Here is a 17,746-nt window from a genome sequence, read left to right as displayed (position 1 = left end):
ATATGCTAATCCATTTAAGGATAGCAGTCACCACTTGACATTCCTGTCACAAAATCGCACCGTGGTACTTGGCCGTGCTCTATTAATTTGCAGAGTGCTCACTTGGTGTCCTGTCTTTACAGGGTGGGTCCCCTCTGACTCTGACCTCCCAGACTCCTGCGCAAGGGGGGCCCTAATTAGATTCTCATGTGTATTTAATGGACACACTTACTTTGGTCCTGTGAGACAGCTCTGGATGCTGTCAAGCAGTTCAACACTTGATGCGCGACCAAGTGTATTGTCGCAAGACCGACAAGCCAGAAACTGAGGAGTCAATAAAATTAAACCTCTTTTTAGATTTTTTAAATTACATTCATGCTGATTTGGACACAAATAAAAGCGAACATGAATGAAAAATAGTCAGCTAACTACAATTTTATCTTTTTGGGGTTCTGAATGTGGAGATGGGATTCAGCTGCTGTTAGGTGCAGAGCTGGATCTAAAATGTGAGATCGAGGGCTGTTGGCCCCCCCAGAAAGTTGGAAAACTCCTTCACTATTTGCCGTAACATCCTGAATAGAAAGCTGATCAACAATACAAACAAAACAGAATTCTTTCCTGAGTGACTTTAGCGTGGTTTTTTTTTTACAGTGGCCCTTTCATCCATCCGTCTTTCGGTAGGTGGCTCTTCAATGAAAAAGTTTGGGCACCCCCGCTTTATTGGCATGTCTTCATCTCAGCCACTTACGGTTGACGACGGAACAATGTCGTTGTGTTGTGCCAATAAGGTGGACGTTGGGCTCTCTGAATGTTGCCCTGCATCCTAATGAGGACAAACATCTGGAGCGGTCTCACGCTGTGGTGCTGTGACGGATGTGACCCCCGTGGTCAGCCCTTGGCCCCTAAACCCGCCAGGACTCATCGAGCAGAAGCTCGGCTCCTCTTAGCGTGCCGCACAGCAACATAAATCGCTCCTCGCGCGACTTAACTGTCCAATTTGCATGGTCCCTCCGCAAAGGCAACTCTTAACGACATGACCGTGCGTGCGTGCGGATGGAAGTGATGCGCCACCAAAAATCACTGTGGCAGTCTGACTGATGGACCTTTTCTTCTCTAAATACGAGGACGGCGGAAACGCAAAGACAGAGAAAAAGGAGAGAGGACATTCGCCGGGGGAAGGCAAGATAAAGAGGGTGGCGAGCTGGGAGTCTGGCGAGTTTTATCTGGTGGGCAGCGAGGGAGACGCTGGCGGGAGGATCTGTCTCTGTTAGAGAGAACACGGCCCCGTTATTAAAGCCATTTATCACCGGCTGAATATTCCCCCTTTAATAGGCTTTGTCGTTAATTACCTAACTTTGTCAAGATAGGGAGTCGGGGGCTCTCTGTTCTCTTGGCAGGCAGGCAGGCAGGCACCAACACACACACACACACACACACACACACACACACGCACACACACACGCACACACACACGCACACACACACACACACACACACATTCACATGCACGTACACACACACACACACACACACGCACTCACTCACATTTCTTCAGGTGAAGAGACAGTTCACATGACATGACACACATCAAATGCTGCCACTCTTCCAGTGGGTGTCTGTTGTTCTCGTTTTCCCAAAACTCAAACATTCGCCGGCAATAACACGATACACCTGCACAACAGATTGCATCCAATTTGAAACAGACTTGCAGGAAAAAAAAAACCCAAAACATTGCACGTTTTGTCATTGAGAAGACTGGAAATAATTGTGCATTTTTGTGCGGGGGGGGGGGGGGCAGTGATTGGAATGATAATTGACTGGTTGATGAATTGATTGTTGAGAACTCACTTTTATTGATGATTAATTGTTACCGCAAAAGGATGCACTCTGGATTCATTGACATCATCATCATCATCATCATGATTTTGATCGTGATCCAGTCATCCATTTTCTGAACCGCTTTATCCTCACGAGGGTTGCAGGCATGCCGGAGCCTATCACGGCTGTGATCAGGCAGTAGGCAGAGGACAACCTGAACCGGTTGCCAACCAATCGCAGAGCACACACAGATGAACAACCATTCGTGCTCACAATCACACCCAAAGACAATTTTGGAGTGGCCAATCAACCTGTCATGTATGCTTTTGGAATGAGGAAGGAAACCGGAGTACCTGGAGAAAACCCACGCAGCCACGGGGAGAACATGCAAACTCTACACAGGAAGGCCGAAGCTGGAATCGAACCTTGCACCTGCACTGTGAGGCGAACGTGCTATTCTCTCTCTCTTGGACTGTATATATATATATATATATATATATATATATATAGATAGATAGATAGATAGATAGAGAGAGATATCTATCTCTCTCATATATATACTGTTTATATATATATCGATGAGAACTCGATGAGGATGTGGAAAACCACACTTGAAGCCAATGGCAAGCCACTTACCCAAGTGTCCATCAAATGTGGCATATACCAAGGTGATGCACTCTCCCCACTGCTGTTCTGCATAGGACTGAACCCCCTAAGCCAAGTAATCACCAAGACAGGCTATGGATACCGCCTCAGAAATGGAGCTACAATCAGTCACCTCCTCTACATGGATGACATAAAGCTGTATGCTAAGAGCGAAAGGGACATAGACTCCCTGATCCACACAACCAGGATCTACAGCAGCGACATCGGGATGTCATTCGGGCTTGAGAAATGTAGTCGGATGGTGACTAAGAGAGGAAAGGTAGTCCGCACTGAAGGGGTCTCACTCCCTGAAGGAACAATAGCAGACATTGAGGACAGCTACAAGTACCTCGGTATACCACAAGCCAATGGCAACCTCGAACTGGCAACAAGGAAAGCGGCTACGGCCAAATACCTCCAGCGAGTGAGGCAAGTCCTAAGAAGCCAGCTCAATGGCAAGAATAAGACCCGGGCAATAAACAGCTATGCCCTGCCAGTGATCAGATACCCTGCAGGAATAATAAGGTGGCCAAAGGAAGAGATTCAGACCACGGACGTTAAGACCCGAAAGCTCCTAACCATGCACGGAGGGTTCCATCCCAAATCCAGCACCCTGAGACTGTACGCAAGCCGAAAGGAAGGAGGCCGGGGACTAGTGAGTGTGAGAGCCACTGTCCAGGATGAAACATCCAAGCTCCATGAATACATCAAGGAGAAGGCTCCAACGGATGACGTACTCAGAGAATGCCTCAGACAATGGGGAACAGAAGATGAGGCGCTGGAAGAGGGACCATCATGGGAGGACAAGCCCCTACACGGGATGTACCACCGGACCATAACTGAAGTGGCCGATCTCAAGAAGTCCTATCAGTGGCTAGAGAGGGCTGGCATGAAGGACAGCACAGAGGCACTCATCCTGGCTGCTCAAGAGCAGGCCCTGAGCACCAGAGCCATTGAGGCCCAGATATACCACACCAGACAAGACCCAAGGTGTAGGTTGTGCAAAGAGGCACCTGAGACGATCCAACACATAACTGCAGGGTGTAAGATGCTGGCAGGGAAAGCCTACATGGAACGCCATAACCAGGTGGCTGGCATAGTCTACCGAAACATCCGTGCGGAGTATGGACTGGAAACCCCAAGGTCAAAATGGAAAACACCTCCGAAGGTGGTGGAGAATGACAGAGCGAAGATCCTGTGGGACTTCCAGATCCAGACTGACAAGATGGTAATGGCGAACCAACCAGATATCGTGATCATAGATAAAGGGCAGAGGAAAGCCGTTGTAGTGGATGTAGCGGTCCCAAGTGATGGAAACATCAGAAAGAAGGAACACGAGAAACTCGAGAAATACCAAGGGCTCAGAGAGGAGCTGGAGAGAGCCTGGAAGGTAAAGGTGACAGTCGTGCCTGTGGTGGTCGGAGCACTCGGGGCAGTGACCCCCAAACTAGATGAGTGGTTGCAACAGATCCCGGGAACAACATCGGACATCTCAGTCCAGAAATGTGCAGTGCTGGGAACAGCAAAGATACTGCGCAGAACCCTCAAGCTTCCTGGCCTCTGGTAGAGGACCCGAGCTGAATGAGGGACGGACACCACCCGAGTGGGGGTGAGACGAGGAATTTTTAATTTATATACTGTATATACCGTATATATATACCGTATATATATGAGGAGGCCACATTGCGCAGCTGACAAGTTCAATCCAGTTGTTGAAACTCAGATTTTAGGCAATCGCTGTAAATTGTCCCCTATGTATGTACCGTACTCCTCTTTGGGTTGATTACTTTGCAAGCCAAGTGGTAGCACGAGCAGCCCGGTGGCTGGTGGAGTTCACAGTGTGCGCAAACTGATCTGGAAATGAATAACGCCGCCCTGAATATGATAATAGGCGACTCGGAGAGGACTGCATAATACGGAGTCATTTCTCAGCGTTGCTGATTACGAAGAGTCAAGTGCGCGCACAGATTCCCACATGCGCCATTGAACACCGAAAGAGTTGAGTATTTGTCCCAGTAGATTTCCCACTCGTGCCCAATCGTTTACGTGGCAGTTACCCAAAGATGGGAGCGCAAGGCGATGTGACGGCGACACCATTGATCCTTTTGGCCTGATTAGCCGCCCCCGCGTCCCGTCAAAGCAAACTCATCAGATACATTGATCACGGAGCGCTTTTTAACGCTTCCCCCGGCAATAATATGATTTTTCTCCAGTCAAATAACTGGTTATCTGTTGAGAAAGTGCTGCCAGATATTTGAGATTTCAAGATTTCCTCAGGGACGCCCAGAGAGTCCGGAGCCGCATTTAGCATCACTCCAGTCACGGTGATAAAATGCTATTTCATTACCTGAAGAACTGCCGTGATTGCTGTAAACTTGATTTGTAGGACTCCGAGCAACAAGGCTGGTTCCGCACGCCACACAGCGCCGACGGGGGGCTCCATCGCGCTCTTCTTGCTACTTTCTCTTTTGTCCAGAAGAGGAGGCTGTGCTCCCTGCAAACAACAGGAGGCCGTCCGGAAAAAAAAAGACACTTGAGTACAGCCAAGAGACTTGATGCCAGAGAAAAATGGGGAAAAATTGATTTGAAGCGAGGGCCCGAATAGAAACGGCTTTGGAGATTTCAGCTTTGTCGTCACTGTCGCCCGCCTCGTAACTTGACTGGACTTGATCTCGTGTGGCTTCCGCCATCAAAGTGTCACGTTTTCCTGTCGGCACGTAAACATGCTCCAGACGAACAACTCCGGACCACGTGACCCCCCCGCGATCGCGGTGCTTGCGCGATGGTGGTGATCCAAACTTACGATAGCGTAACATCCCTCCCTGCCCGCCACAGCCTCAGGCGAAACATCAGCACCGTGCCTTGCAGCTCTTCTGATGACAAAATGTAATTGTCTGCATTCATGTCTGCTTTATTGTCACTTGTCACTCGACTTTAGCTGCTTATCCGTCTTGTGAGGTTTTGTTGGAAAACATCAGACAGTGAGGATGTCTTGTTTCATCCCACTCATTGTGGGGGGTTTATGGCTCTTCAAAACCACCTGGCTTGTAAAGGCAGGTTGTCAGAAAGGTGAAGCTACCTTGCAGCCGAGATTATTTCTATTAGCATGAGGAAGAATATTTCATATTTTATATTGCGGCTGTGCAATAACAGTTATTATGGCTCATGTCTCCTGGAGAATGGTAGCGGGGTTTTGTATAAAAACAAATGCTGGTAGTGTAACACGCAAAAAAATAAATAAATAATAATCCTCTTTGAATAGGTTTATGTATGTTGTCATGACTGCTTGTTTTATTATGCTGCAGTGACCAAAGCACAACTCAACACTTATTTTTGATGCAGCTCAGGAAATGCCTTTTTACCTCTTTCTTGTTTTTTTTCTTCCTTTTATAGTCCATTCAGCATCACGGTGGTGACATTCACATTGCAGATAAATAGTCCAGCTCAGATGAAATATACTGTACATGTACTCCTGAACTCTTCACATGATTTCCAGCTAAAATCTTTCGAGAGCGTGTTACTCGGGCTGCGGGCCATCAGCCGTTTGGCCGCACTGAAGGTGAAGTCAGAACAATTGCGTGACTGTTTTGTGAGAGGATGCGAGCGTGGGTGAATCGAAATCCTGAGCCAAAATTTGAACTTTTGACTGTGAGGTGCACATGCATGCTAGCTAAATGCTCCACCATGCAGGCCCACGCGTTTCAGGATGTCCTATTTCTGACCAAAAGTAATTTATCAACCATTTCATAACTTTGCTGCTGTGAATTGGAAATTTCTCCATTGCGAGACTAATAAAGGTTTTCTTATTAAAAAGGCTCTTTCCTTTGGGTGCAGGTTGTTCACCGCCGGACAATATACGTCACCCACTTCACTTGACTTCAAAAACTTCTTGAGCACCAAGAAATCCTAATTTGTTCAATCCAAACAGATACGCCAGCATTGAAATGTTCCCGCGCAAATGAGGTGAGAATGTGAAAACACTTGAACGCCATCAAGCATGTTTTGGCAGGCAAATGTGACCAGATGTCCTCTGCAGGTTGACCACTCCGAGGAAGTGCACGTCCCGTCATTCTGCTCGACAGTCAATGTCTCATGCGGCCATCAACATTTAAGCAGTCCTTATGCGTGACGCTGTGTGACTTAAAAAGCCTGCCTGGTCACATCTGATTAGCGGAGACAAGTTCGTGCACACGTGCGACTCCAGTGAAAAGGCGAGGTTGATTTAGGAGACGAGCACAAAGAGGGTCAGAGCAGACGAAGGGGTGCTCGGTGGAAACAACCTGAGCAAAATGAGATTTCAAATGCGGAACAGGAACAGCGATTCTTTTCTTTTCTCTTCTTTTAAAAAAAGATAGTAGCGTTTGCTGACTGCATGTCCCTGACCCTTATATACTAAATACAAGTAGAATTGATGCTATGCTAAGTTGCCAGCAGATGCTAACAGTGCAGTATTTTTATGATGATGACTATTATTATGAATAGCGCAGGTGCTCTCTGGTAAACGTCGACGTCAGCAGTGACGTTTGGACGCCTTACGATGATGTCATGACGTGGCTCCTACTTGGCTCTTTGCCGGTGGAAAACCAAAAACGTTCTTGGTCAGAACTTGTTCAGCGCCAACTAAGCACAGGACGGGCCCTGGCGCCCAACGAGCAGCGAGTTTTTTTGGGGGTGGAAAATGGTTCGATGACACAAATCTCAAATTACAAAAGCTGTACCAAACACTCGGCCTTTTACGAATACAACCGTTTAGTAAATATAGATGAATTATCGTGTTGCAGTTGTTTGAAAGAGCCTAGAACCACAGTCCCAAGATGTTTGAGGTATTTCGACAACCACATTTTGCTCCATGAGACTCAAAATATTCGAAGCGGCTCTCAGTATGAGGCCAAGCGGTTCCACGCCGCCGCGAACGACAAACACGCCACAATGTGCCGTGTGCGATCAAGATGGACCTTGCTGATTGTGCAAGCGGTCATCACGTTGTGGCTCGTTGGTTTAGGAGACACACTTCAAAAGCTTGTCGCTAATGTAGCCATCAGTACAAAGCAGAGAGAGTGAGACAAATGGCGAGATGGGTTGGAGTCAACCTTTGGTGACTTCGCTGTGAGAAGGCGCTTTTTGAGGCCAAAGAGGAGAGAAAAGGCACCTCAGCGGATGTGACTTCATCATCCAATAGAGATGACGGGCAGGGGGGAGCAGCAGTTCAGCCACAACTCATCGCTGCATCGTAAAATATTGAAAAGCTTTTGTTGTGCCTAGTTAAACATTCACTGATGTGACACAAACTGTGAACAATGCCATTTCACACGCACGGAAAGTCCTCTCTCTCTCTGTATAATTCATGATCAGGAGCTGTGGAGGTAGGCCGCATGAGTTTGCTCTCAACATCACTGAGCTGGAATAAAAAGCACCCCCCCCTAAAAAAAAAAAACATCTTGAAAAATATTTACCTTAATAAATATGAAAAAGGGACACTGATTTGATAATAAAAGCATTCCACAGCGAGTATAAATCGCCAGTCAAAGCCTTTGTCTCTTTTTTCCCGACTTCAGTTTAACAGAACTCGAGAATAAAGAAGAGTGTTTCATGAATGTCACTAAAGGTGACCGATGTCGGACAAAATATGTATAGGCAAGGATTGAATCGAGGTCCTCATACCACACGTTAGCTGTTAAATTCAGGGTTGTTGGCGATTTGTAAAAAGTAAATATTAACCGTTTATATTCATGACAATGATCTTAGTTGAATGTCCACGGAACGCATCTGGAGCAAGGTCGCACATGCGCGCACGCACAGCACCTCCACAAGACATGAGCAGAAATGATGTCACTTTGGAGATTTGGATTCTTTTTCCTTCTCTGACTTGAAGCATTTTTACTTCACCCCCCTCGCCGCTAAAATCGAGAGGGAGAAAAAAAAATGAAGTTGAAAAGAACTCATCCTTGTAGTCTTAATTTGTTTCCACATTTAAATGCCAACATTGTTGGCTTGTCGTTATCCATATCTGGGGAGCTCATGCAAATGTTTTATTTTGGCACCGCTTTGTCTGTGCCGGGCTGATCAGGAGGGAGCTTCGCGGCAAATAGCTCTCATGATGCTCTCATAATGAATAAATCATTTCATCACCACAGCTGGGAATCTAATTCCTACCGGCGTTCAGTGAACACGTTTTTACAACACGCGGCGGTACGGGTCAGCAATTTAAACCGGAGCTCCACGTTCGGTGCCTTGGCTCGTGTGTGACACTCCGAGCATAACGGTGCGGGTGGCATTTAAGAAATACTCACACGACGGGGGGGTCAATTTATCTCCAGGTCACTGAGAATGACATCATCAAACCACTCTTAACTCTGCAAATAATTGCAGCTCGGCAGCCTCTCGATGGCCAAGGCGTTCCCTCAAAACAAACAGGCGGCTGCGGGCTTTGCCCTCAATCTCAAAAGCATCACCTCGCAGTGGATGAGAGAGAAATGGCCATCTCGGCAGCGGAGGACCAACACTGAACAACTACAAATGACACCGCAAACAATCCCGAGCGAGCATTTTGCCATCACCTCTGCCTATGCCCCCCACCGCCACATTTCTTTCACCCCCACTTCGGGGAGGATTGCACTCTCCTCTTCTACGCCGCACTCCAGCTTCACTATCACACGACGTTTGGTTCACCTAAAAGAATTCCAAACCTTCCTTTCTAAAGGCAACGGTGCTCCATTTGTGAAAAATGTGTTTTGCAATAGCTGAGAACGTCAAAGCTCCACATCGCCGTCGATGACTTGGTAACAACACGCAAAAGGTGCCGCCCGGTGGCTTTTCTCTGGTCTGCAGCACCGCGGTTGAATAATTGATGTGGTCCGTCTAAGACTAAATAAAGTGGACGTCACTGCTCTCCGGGGCATTTTGCCCCCTCCTCAGATGGGTCATTGCACTTTTACCGTTGCGCATGTTCATTCGATAAAAGAGGATGATGACAACACATTTGATAGCAATGCGATGCAGTTTGTTGTTTGCGCTGAGCAAACCAGCAAATCGGCTGAGATTCACAGCATCGCGCTGCGAGGAGAAACTGTTGTGGGGTGTCTGCATTTTGGCTCCAAACTTTGTTTCAGGCGGCACCTTCAATGGGCACGTCAATAATTAATTACAGTGATGACGGGACCTTCACAGCCAAATCGGTTGGCGCTTTTTTTTTTTTTTATATACAAAATAGATTTTTTGGGTAATAGTTTGGATGCACGTGAATGTCGACATTATTGACATTGCTGAGGCCAAAAGCTGAACATTGATTTCAGCGAGCGAAGCGAACCCGAGTGACTGTTGCGCTCGCTCATTGAGCACACATTTGTTGTTATTTTTTTTTCTCTCCTACAGTTTTCACAAGAAACAATCCGCGACGGCATTACGGCGCAATAAAAGCGCAGACGGCATAGTGGGGGTTGAGGGGGGGGGGGGTTATGGCAGGAGCGTGACGCGTGATCAATAGCCACAGTGCGCTCGCTCCTCTCCACGTGCACCTTCAACCGCCTCGCCACCTTTACCCCCAATCGATGAACTTCCCTGAGTAAACAGATCTGTCCCAACGCTCGCTGCTCCTCGTGGTAAGAGGATCTTCCTCCTCCTCCTCCTCCTCCTCCTCCAGCTTCTCCTTGTCCGAGCCAAGTCAACAAAGAGAAACCGGATAGGTTCTGTCGGTGTTCTTGCTCTTCTCTTCAACTGTCGATTGAGGTAAGCAGGCTAAATAAAGAGCAAGTAGACCGTCGTCACTGCTGTTGTGTATGTGTGTGTCACATTTACAAATTATTGACCAATCCAATGTGTTGAAAACAGCTTTGTCTCCTTGCTTCTCCTAAACATGACGGATTTGATGATTTTGGAGACATGAGGATTCCAATGGACCAGGGGCGTAGCCAGAAAGTTTTCGCTGGGGTGGCCAAGGTGACACAATATATTCAAATCGGACGGAAAAGCCCAACGCCACAAAAAGTCTCTTAAATGTTCACAATTCGAAATGTCATGGAGCCATGACTGTGGATGCTATGAGAAAAAAATTGCTTCTCAGCCATGTTGCTTGCTTGTGATCACTGATTCTGACTGAACGTTTTTTTTTTTTTAAATTTAAACTGATTACTTTCGAGTTTGTATTTATACTTCAAATATGGAATTAATAGCAAAATAATATCATTAAAAATTGTTGTTTGGAAGTCTCCAGCTGTCTAACAATATTGCATCTATATGAAAACGGCAGAAAAATCACAGATATCAAAGTTTCCCCCTCCGTAAGGTATGGAGGTGGCCAGCCAGGTGGCCACAAAGTGACAAGCGGTGGGTGAGGACACCCTTGGCCACCCGGTAGCTCCGCCACTGCACTCGACGCTAGCAACATGCAAAATCCACGTTGGATTGCCAGAGCGGGGATTCGAACCTCGTACATGAAAATATGATAAACACTAGGTCACCGTGCTGCTGCAAGTACATGCCATATGCCTTTTTCTTAGTAGATATTTTTCTCTTTAAAAAAATATTGTTACATCACATTAAGAGTTTGCTCCTTTTTTTTTTTGTTGCATGATACAACATTGATTTGCATGCCACTCATTCAGTACCAACCGATTCTGGACCAAGTCTGAAAAGACGTTTAAAAACGTCTTTGGGAGTGAATGAGTTAAGATAGAAGTTAGCTTTGTTTAGCTCAGGACAGACAAATTACGGTATATTTTTCCAGATCCTTTTGAAAGGGATAGACATTTCAAAAAGCAAAATACTTTTTTTTTTCCAAACACAAGATGATTGTCATATAAACGTTGACCGAATTAGTCAGAGAGACAAAGGGGTGACAGCAACAATACGGCGGCACGAGTAGATGGCAACTTTTACCGTGACACGACATCAACAAAGCGTTCTTGCAACTTCTCCTCATGTGAAGGCTTTCAACAGCACTCACGGTGGCAGCCGTATGAGAAGGGACAGGTCTGTCCATCGCGGCGGCTCTTCTATGCCGACTCACTCTTTTATTTAAACGTCCATCTGGAAAGCCAGGAAGCTCACACGCCGCACCAAATGTGTCCCGTTTGATTCTTAATGAAATGTTCTCACGCTTCCCTCCGTTTCGCAACTCTTAGACTCGGACGCGTGTTCGGCAGATATTTATAATAGACTTATGAAATCCATCGTCACGCAGTGCACATTCCAAAGCCTGCCCATTGCATTATGTTGCGCTTTCAATCCACAAGGTGACATGAACAAAAATTCTCGGGGGGCCCCGAGAACATCAAACTCTTCATTCTTGCAACAATCCAGCCGGAGAGCGGGCGGGTGCAGACCAATCTATATCTCCCGTGACCCTCGGTAACATGTCGTGAAGATCGCTAATTAGATTTGGAGACACCAAGTGAAGGGATGGCCTCGCCAGGCGGCTCGCCATCGCAAATGGATCTGCTTAATATCGGAGATTAATCGAGAAATATGTCATCTTAGCCATGATTGAAGTTGTGATCCGGTTAGCGAGAAACATGATGGATGTGGACGCACTGGTGCAAGAGAGTTGCCTTCAACCCTTTGGAGACGAGATTATAGGCGACGCCGTGCAGCAATCCTAATGTGAGGAGCTGCGTATTTCATCAATACTCTCGGGATCTAATTTGATGAAAGTTAGTCGACCCTTTTGAATTATTTGCAGTTGCAAAAAATGACAGTAGTTAGTCAAATCTTGGTAGACTGTAGTGGAAACCTCTGATGGTCCGGGAAAATGGTCCGTTGTAACCACGACAAAGTAAGCAGCATCCAACCTTTCCATGAGTGGCGTGAGAAAGTTTGCATGTTTCATGCACGGTCCTCTGGAGAGTGAAGACTACCTGAGCCATGATTCCCATGCATGGACAGGTGTCAGAAGAAAGGAAGGAAGTCTCATAAAAGATCTGATTCAATATGCAGCGCAGGAGGCCCACTGAGTGGCTTGAGGATGTGAATTTGCACGCCGCGGCTTTTGCCCACCAAACGCCACGAAGCGACTCCGCCGTCATCAACGCAGCATCTGATTCACTGGTGGAGGAATCGGCTTCAGAGACTCAAAGAATCTTTGCAGCATTAATACAGACGCTGTCTTTGGATTTATCTAATCGTAACCAACCCTTCACGAACAATTCATGTTTCGATCAACATGAGCCACATGTTTAAAATATTGAAAAAAATTCACTGCAATTCATTTGGTAGACCATGACAGACCTATTCGGTTCATGACCTTTACGGACAGAATTTGGAGGCGCAGCCGAGGTGTTGAGGCCGTCCGCTTTGGTGGCTTCAGCATTGCATCTCTGCTTTTTTTTTGCAGGTGATGTGGTGCTGTTGGCTTCTTCAAGCCGGGTTCGCCAACTCTCACTGGAGCAGTTGGCAGCCGGGTGTGAAGCGTTTGGGATGAAAATCAGCACATCCAAATCTGAAACAACGGTCCTCGGTTGGAGAAGGGTGACGTGCCCTCTCCGGGCCGGGGATGAGCAAATTCAAAAAAGGAGGGCCTCCAACGTCACACCTGCAGCAGACAAAGACGCAATCCGGCATCTGCACTTCAAAGTTGACGAGAGCGCGTCAAGGCTTCGATTTACCGCGAGAGGTCACGTAACCCTGAAATCGTACGTTTGGCATGTGTCAAGCTTGGCGCACAAAGCCATTTTGGGGACGTGTGCGTCAAGCGCATCACATGAAAGTGCTAAATCACACAGAAAAGCTCGTGTCCCCGGCAGAGCCTTGTTAGTCACTCCCGCTACATAATGACTCTTGCCTCACGGGCAAACTAATTATCAGGTGCTTAACAGCCTGAACCCACAACACAGCTGCCATAGACCTGTGAGGGATGGCGAGCCCGCGACCGCCTCCTTCTACTCATCTTCTCCCTGTCTTGTTTTCCCTCTCCCAGCTCTGTTTCGCTCCCCCTTTGCTGTGTTCCGCCAGCGTACCAGCTGGGAAATTGGCCTTGGGCTATGAGCTAGAAGCATACAACCATATGCTAGATTTATTTTTTTTCTTTTTCATGGAAGGTGTGTGTCGAAACAAGCGGGGGGGGGGGGGGGGAGGATGATCCGTCTGAAATGTAATAGAATGTAATTGCTAAGTAGGACACTCCTCTAGTTGGGCTTTGCTTTTCTAGCGCGTTCTTCGGATTTGCAAACGGCTTCACTGAAGAAGAACGCCTGTCCCTTTCCGGCGCACAATCAAACACAAGCACTGCCTCGCGAAGGCTGCGGGGAAGAGCCTGCTAAGGACACAAACACAGCTTGCTCATTAGTTACTTTCTTTTTGGACCGGGTCCAAATTTCTGCAGGTCATAACTCACCGATAACAGCGAATGGAAGTTGCTGATCCAGCAAAATGTTCAGAACATGCACATCGGCCTCCCCCAAACACACACACACACACACACATACACACAAAGCCGATTCTAGTCTTAAGAGAAACACGTGGTCTCTTGTCAATGAGCGCAGACGCAGCCACTCTCGCTGTGAGATCGCCTTATTGATTCCGAATGACAACCTTTACATGTAGTCAATAACCCTTTTGAAACCCAAATATCGGCGGCATTCAGCTTTTTAAAGGCCACGTAAACGTGCGCGAAAGGCCAAAAACGTCCAAGACGGTCAAGGGTCCGATTGTGAGCAACTGACAGTGTGCAAGCAGGCCTGATGCCCGCCGCTGTGCCAAAGGTCCGAAATGACTGATTCTTACCTCAGCTCATCGGCCACTACCACTCAGCCCTGAAAGGGTCACGACCGTAATCCAGACAGAGACCCCAGTCTCCTTTCTGAATAGCTCCGCTCCCCGTAACGACCTCCTTTCAGGTACACGCTATCGGTTCTGTCTCACATCCCGTTATTTCCCTCCATCGCTCGTTAACCTCTCAGCCGGTCGAATCAAAGTTCAGGGCAGGGAGGAGAACCTCAGGCGCAGCGGTTCAGATAAGAGGACCACCCTCCACACCCTCTTATAGCCTCCGGCCTGGTGATATATGGATCTGCAGGGGCTAATAGCAAAGTATTGACAGGGAAATGGTGTGCTTATCCCGCTCCTGCATGCTGGCAAGCGCTCCCCAAAGCAGATGGGACATACTTTGGGGAGAGGAGGAGGAGGAGGAGCAGGAGGGTGACGAGATGCGGTAGAATTGTACCGGGACAAATTACAGTCTTTATTGCTTTATTTCAGCTAATTTGCCTGTGTATTTGCCGCTAAAAACATGCCAGACCCGACTCAAACAATTGATTGAAAGTCAGGGAGGAATGAATTAAGGAGCGCTGCGGCAGTTCGACTCAGTATCTGCGATTTTTACTCATGATGTTCATAATTTGGTGTGGCTGGCGCTGCCAAAAAACAGCAACAGGACGGAGCACTCCATTTGCCTAACATGAGATGAAGCCGTTCAGTCTAATGAGCTCCAAATCAGGAGCGAAATCCGACAATCTGTCTTTCAAAAGACATGATGACACCGTTCGATGGCTGTTCTTTTAACAGCTTCTTTTTTCTTGTCTTTGTCATTTGCAGCGTCAAGGGAGGCCTTAGTAATATTTTCCTATTTCAGGAGCAACCCCTCGAATCCACAAATAACTTTGTCGCCGTGCATTTCCTGCGGCGCCTGTATTTGATTGTGCATGTGATGTTTAGCACACATTTGGAGACCGAACTTGGTCAAGATTTCCTACGTTCATTATGATTAATATCGGCACATTTGACATGCACGGAAAAGACCAAGGACACCGAAAAGCAAACTAAAAATCGAGTCTCATACTGAATCAAAAGCCAGAGAATACAAATGAGTTTTAAGACAAGTTTTAAAGATGGGCAGCTGACCTAACGTTCAGCGGGAGGTCATTCCACAGAGAGGGACCAGCAACGGAAAAGGCCAGATCCCCTCCGAGACTCCGCTTCGTTCTCTGCACCTCTCACAGTGTCTGAGGCACCGGAGGAGCTCAGAGAGGTAAGGTGACGCGAGGCCATTGAAAGATTTGAAAACAAACAATAGGATATTGAAAAGAAATCTAAAATGTAGAGGGAGCTAGTGGAGGGATACCAGAGTAGGAGTGATGTGCTCCCTCTTAAGAGTCGCAATCAAGAGGCAAGCAGCAGCATTCTGGACCAACTGGTGACCCCTAATGGAGGCAGTCTTCCATTAGGGGTCTCCTGACTCCAAAGTCAAGTGCATTACAGTAATCCAGCCGGGATTTGACGAAGGCATGAATGACTCATTTCTCAAAGTGCTCTTGAGAAATGAGAGGCTTGGCTTTAGCCAGCTGCCTAAAATGAAAGGAGCCGGATTGGAAAACGGCACCAATTTGCCGGTCCAATTTCCAATCACTGTCCAGTTTAAGACCCAAGTTGGAGACTGTTGGCTTAAAAGAAGGAGCCGGGGGGCCCCAAGTCCACAGGATGGGATGTACAAGGGCCACTGAGACCAAACACGATCACCTCTGTCTTCTTATCATTGAAATTGAAGAGTTTTGGTGCCATTCAGGTCTCCAAAATGACAAAAGTGGCCTCAATGAGAACGTTTTCTTTCTGCATAAAAACCCCCAACAAAACTAAAATCGTGGTTGGTGCATGAGACCAAAGAAGGGACTCTACATAAATGTGCAGATCCAGAAATATTTGTTGTAACAATTCATTTCACTATAAGAGCACTGGAAGAGTCCAACCCGTCCTCCATGAACCAGGAAGTAGCATGCTAGGAAGTAATTAGCAGATGACAAGTTAAGACAAATACAAAGCTCTACGACAAAAGACTTGGTGGTGGGGGTGCGCCCCCCCTAAGTGGAATTTCAGTTGTTCATGATCATTACGACATTATGGCATTGCTGAAAAAAAAAAAAAAAAACCTAATCGCGGCATCGTGGCACGTGTATGGATTGACGACATACATGAGCATGAAGACGCCTCAATGAGCATTGGGCAAAGACAATGCCGCATCTTGCCAGGGGGTGCCAAGCACTAAGAGCCTCGTCGACGCCCATGATTACCCACTTGACATTTTTATAGCTCCATGGCAGACGCCCTCTCCAACGTAACTGGAGAGGGACACACGGTGTGCCAAAGTGGCCCCACAGTGCTCGGTGTGGGCCATCAGAGTTTTGTGTTGACATAATTAGCCTGCTTAGCTGCCATCTGGGCTGCGGTTGTTGGCGGGTGGCATGAGCCAGGTGCTTCACGGGTAATACCAAAGAGAGGCATCGAGCAGATGCGCACGGCTAAAGCTGCGCGCGCCCACCCCGGCGCCGATCTAGAGTCAGTTAAGTCAAAACGCGGCGGGGTGATTCTGAACATTTTGACAACTTCACACAATTAGAAGAATCAGTGAGCATGCAAATATTTGTCAGTGCTCTCCTCTTGTCGAAGCCTAAAAAAGAAAAAGGACAACATTTTATGACGCTGCAGATGCCGAATCTGTGCTAAGCTCTCCATTCGCGCTAAAAAACGCACGCCAAGTAATCACCGCCTGTTATCAATGAAAAGCAGGTGCCTTTTAATTGCCGCCACCCGGCTGAAAATCGGAGGACTTTCTGGAGCAGTTCAGTCGGGCCAGTAACTTGATAAGGCCGCTGGATTTACTCGATGAGCTCAAAAGTTCCTGAGCAAGCAGCCGGCATGTGGTTGTTGTTCCCAGAGGGCTGGGAAACCGTATCTGCCCTGCAGGAGCATCCTCTTTGGTAAGCACTTCTTATCCGGGCCATCACGGCAGGCCGATAGCAGCAGGGTAATATCCAGTAACTGCGGCTTTATGTGCGATCCAATACTCGGATCAATCCCTTGGACAGGAGGCTCGCCATTAACCTCTCAGATCTCCCTCTTGTCTCCCCTTTCTTTTGTGTCCTCACTGACTACTTTCTTTGAGACTGCAGCGGAATGAGATACATTAAAGAAGACGCACGAGGACCTGCTCCTGATTTCCACGTCGCCTTATCAGACATTTTGCGAATCGTCTCCCGCGGTCTCAAAATCTTTGAGCAAAAGGCCCAGCATTTCATGGCCGCGTACGACCCCTGACACACACTGGCCGCAGGAAAATAAAACATATGCCGAAAGATAGGACAGTGTTGTACAGCGTGGACTGAAAATGTCAGAAACGACTCAAAACGACTCAATAAGAAAACTCCCAGAATGTAGACCATTTTTGGCTGCTGTTACATTAAAAGCAGTGACGCTTTCAGTGGCTCCCATCCTGTAATTATTATCCAGCGATAAGAAGCCCGCACAAGTGTGTGAAGCACAGAACAAGGTGAAAGTGTATGTGTGTGTGTGTGTGTATGTGTGTGTGTGTGTGTGTGTGTGT

The 17,746-nt window shown here is 47.3% G+C and overlaps 1 long non-coding RNA gene across 6 annotated transcripts in view; it reads right to left on the bottom strand.

Annotated features, from left to right (window-relative positions):
* LOC147208052 (uncharacterized) overlaps positions 1-17,746 on the bottom strand; it is a 66,418-nt gene that overhangs the window by 6,572 nt on the left and 42,100 nt on the right. For all 6 annotated transcript variants that reach the window (XR_015100536.1, XR_015100539.1, XR_015100538.1 and 3 more), the window contains one exon: positions 4,790-4,936. This is a non-coding gene — a long non-coding RNA (uncharacterized LOC147208052). The remainder of the gene's footprint in view (positions 1-4,789; positions 4,937-17,746) is intronic.

This window comes from Hippocampus guttulatus, chromosome 3 (genome assembly GCF_054856545.1).
Source record: "Hippocampus guttulatus isolate MCC_2025c chromosome 3, RoL_Hgut_1.0, whole genome shotgun sequence".
In the NCBI taxonomy this organism is placed as follows: Eukaryota; Metazoa; Chordata; class Actinopteri; order Syngnathiformes; family Syngnathidae; genus Hippocampus; species Hippocampus guttulatus.
Note: the sequence above shows the minus strand (reverse complement) of the source record. Positions and strands in the feature narration are given on the sequence as shown.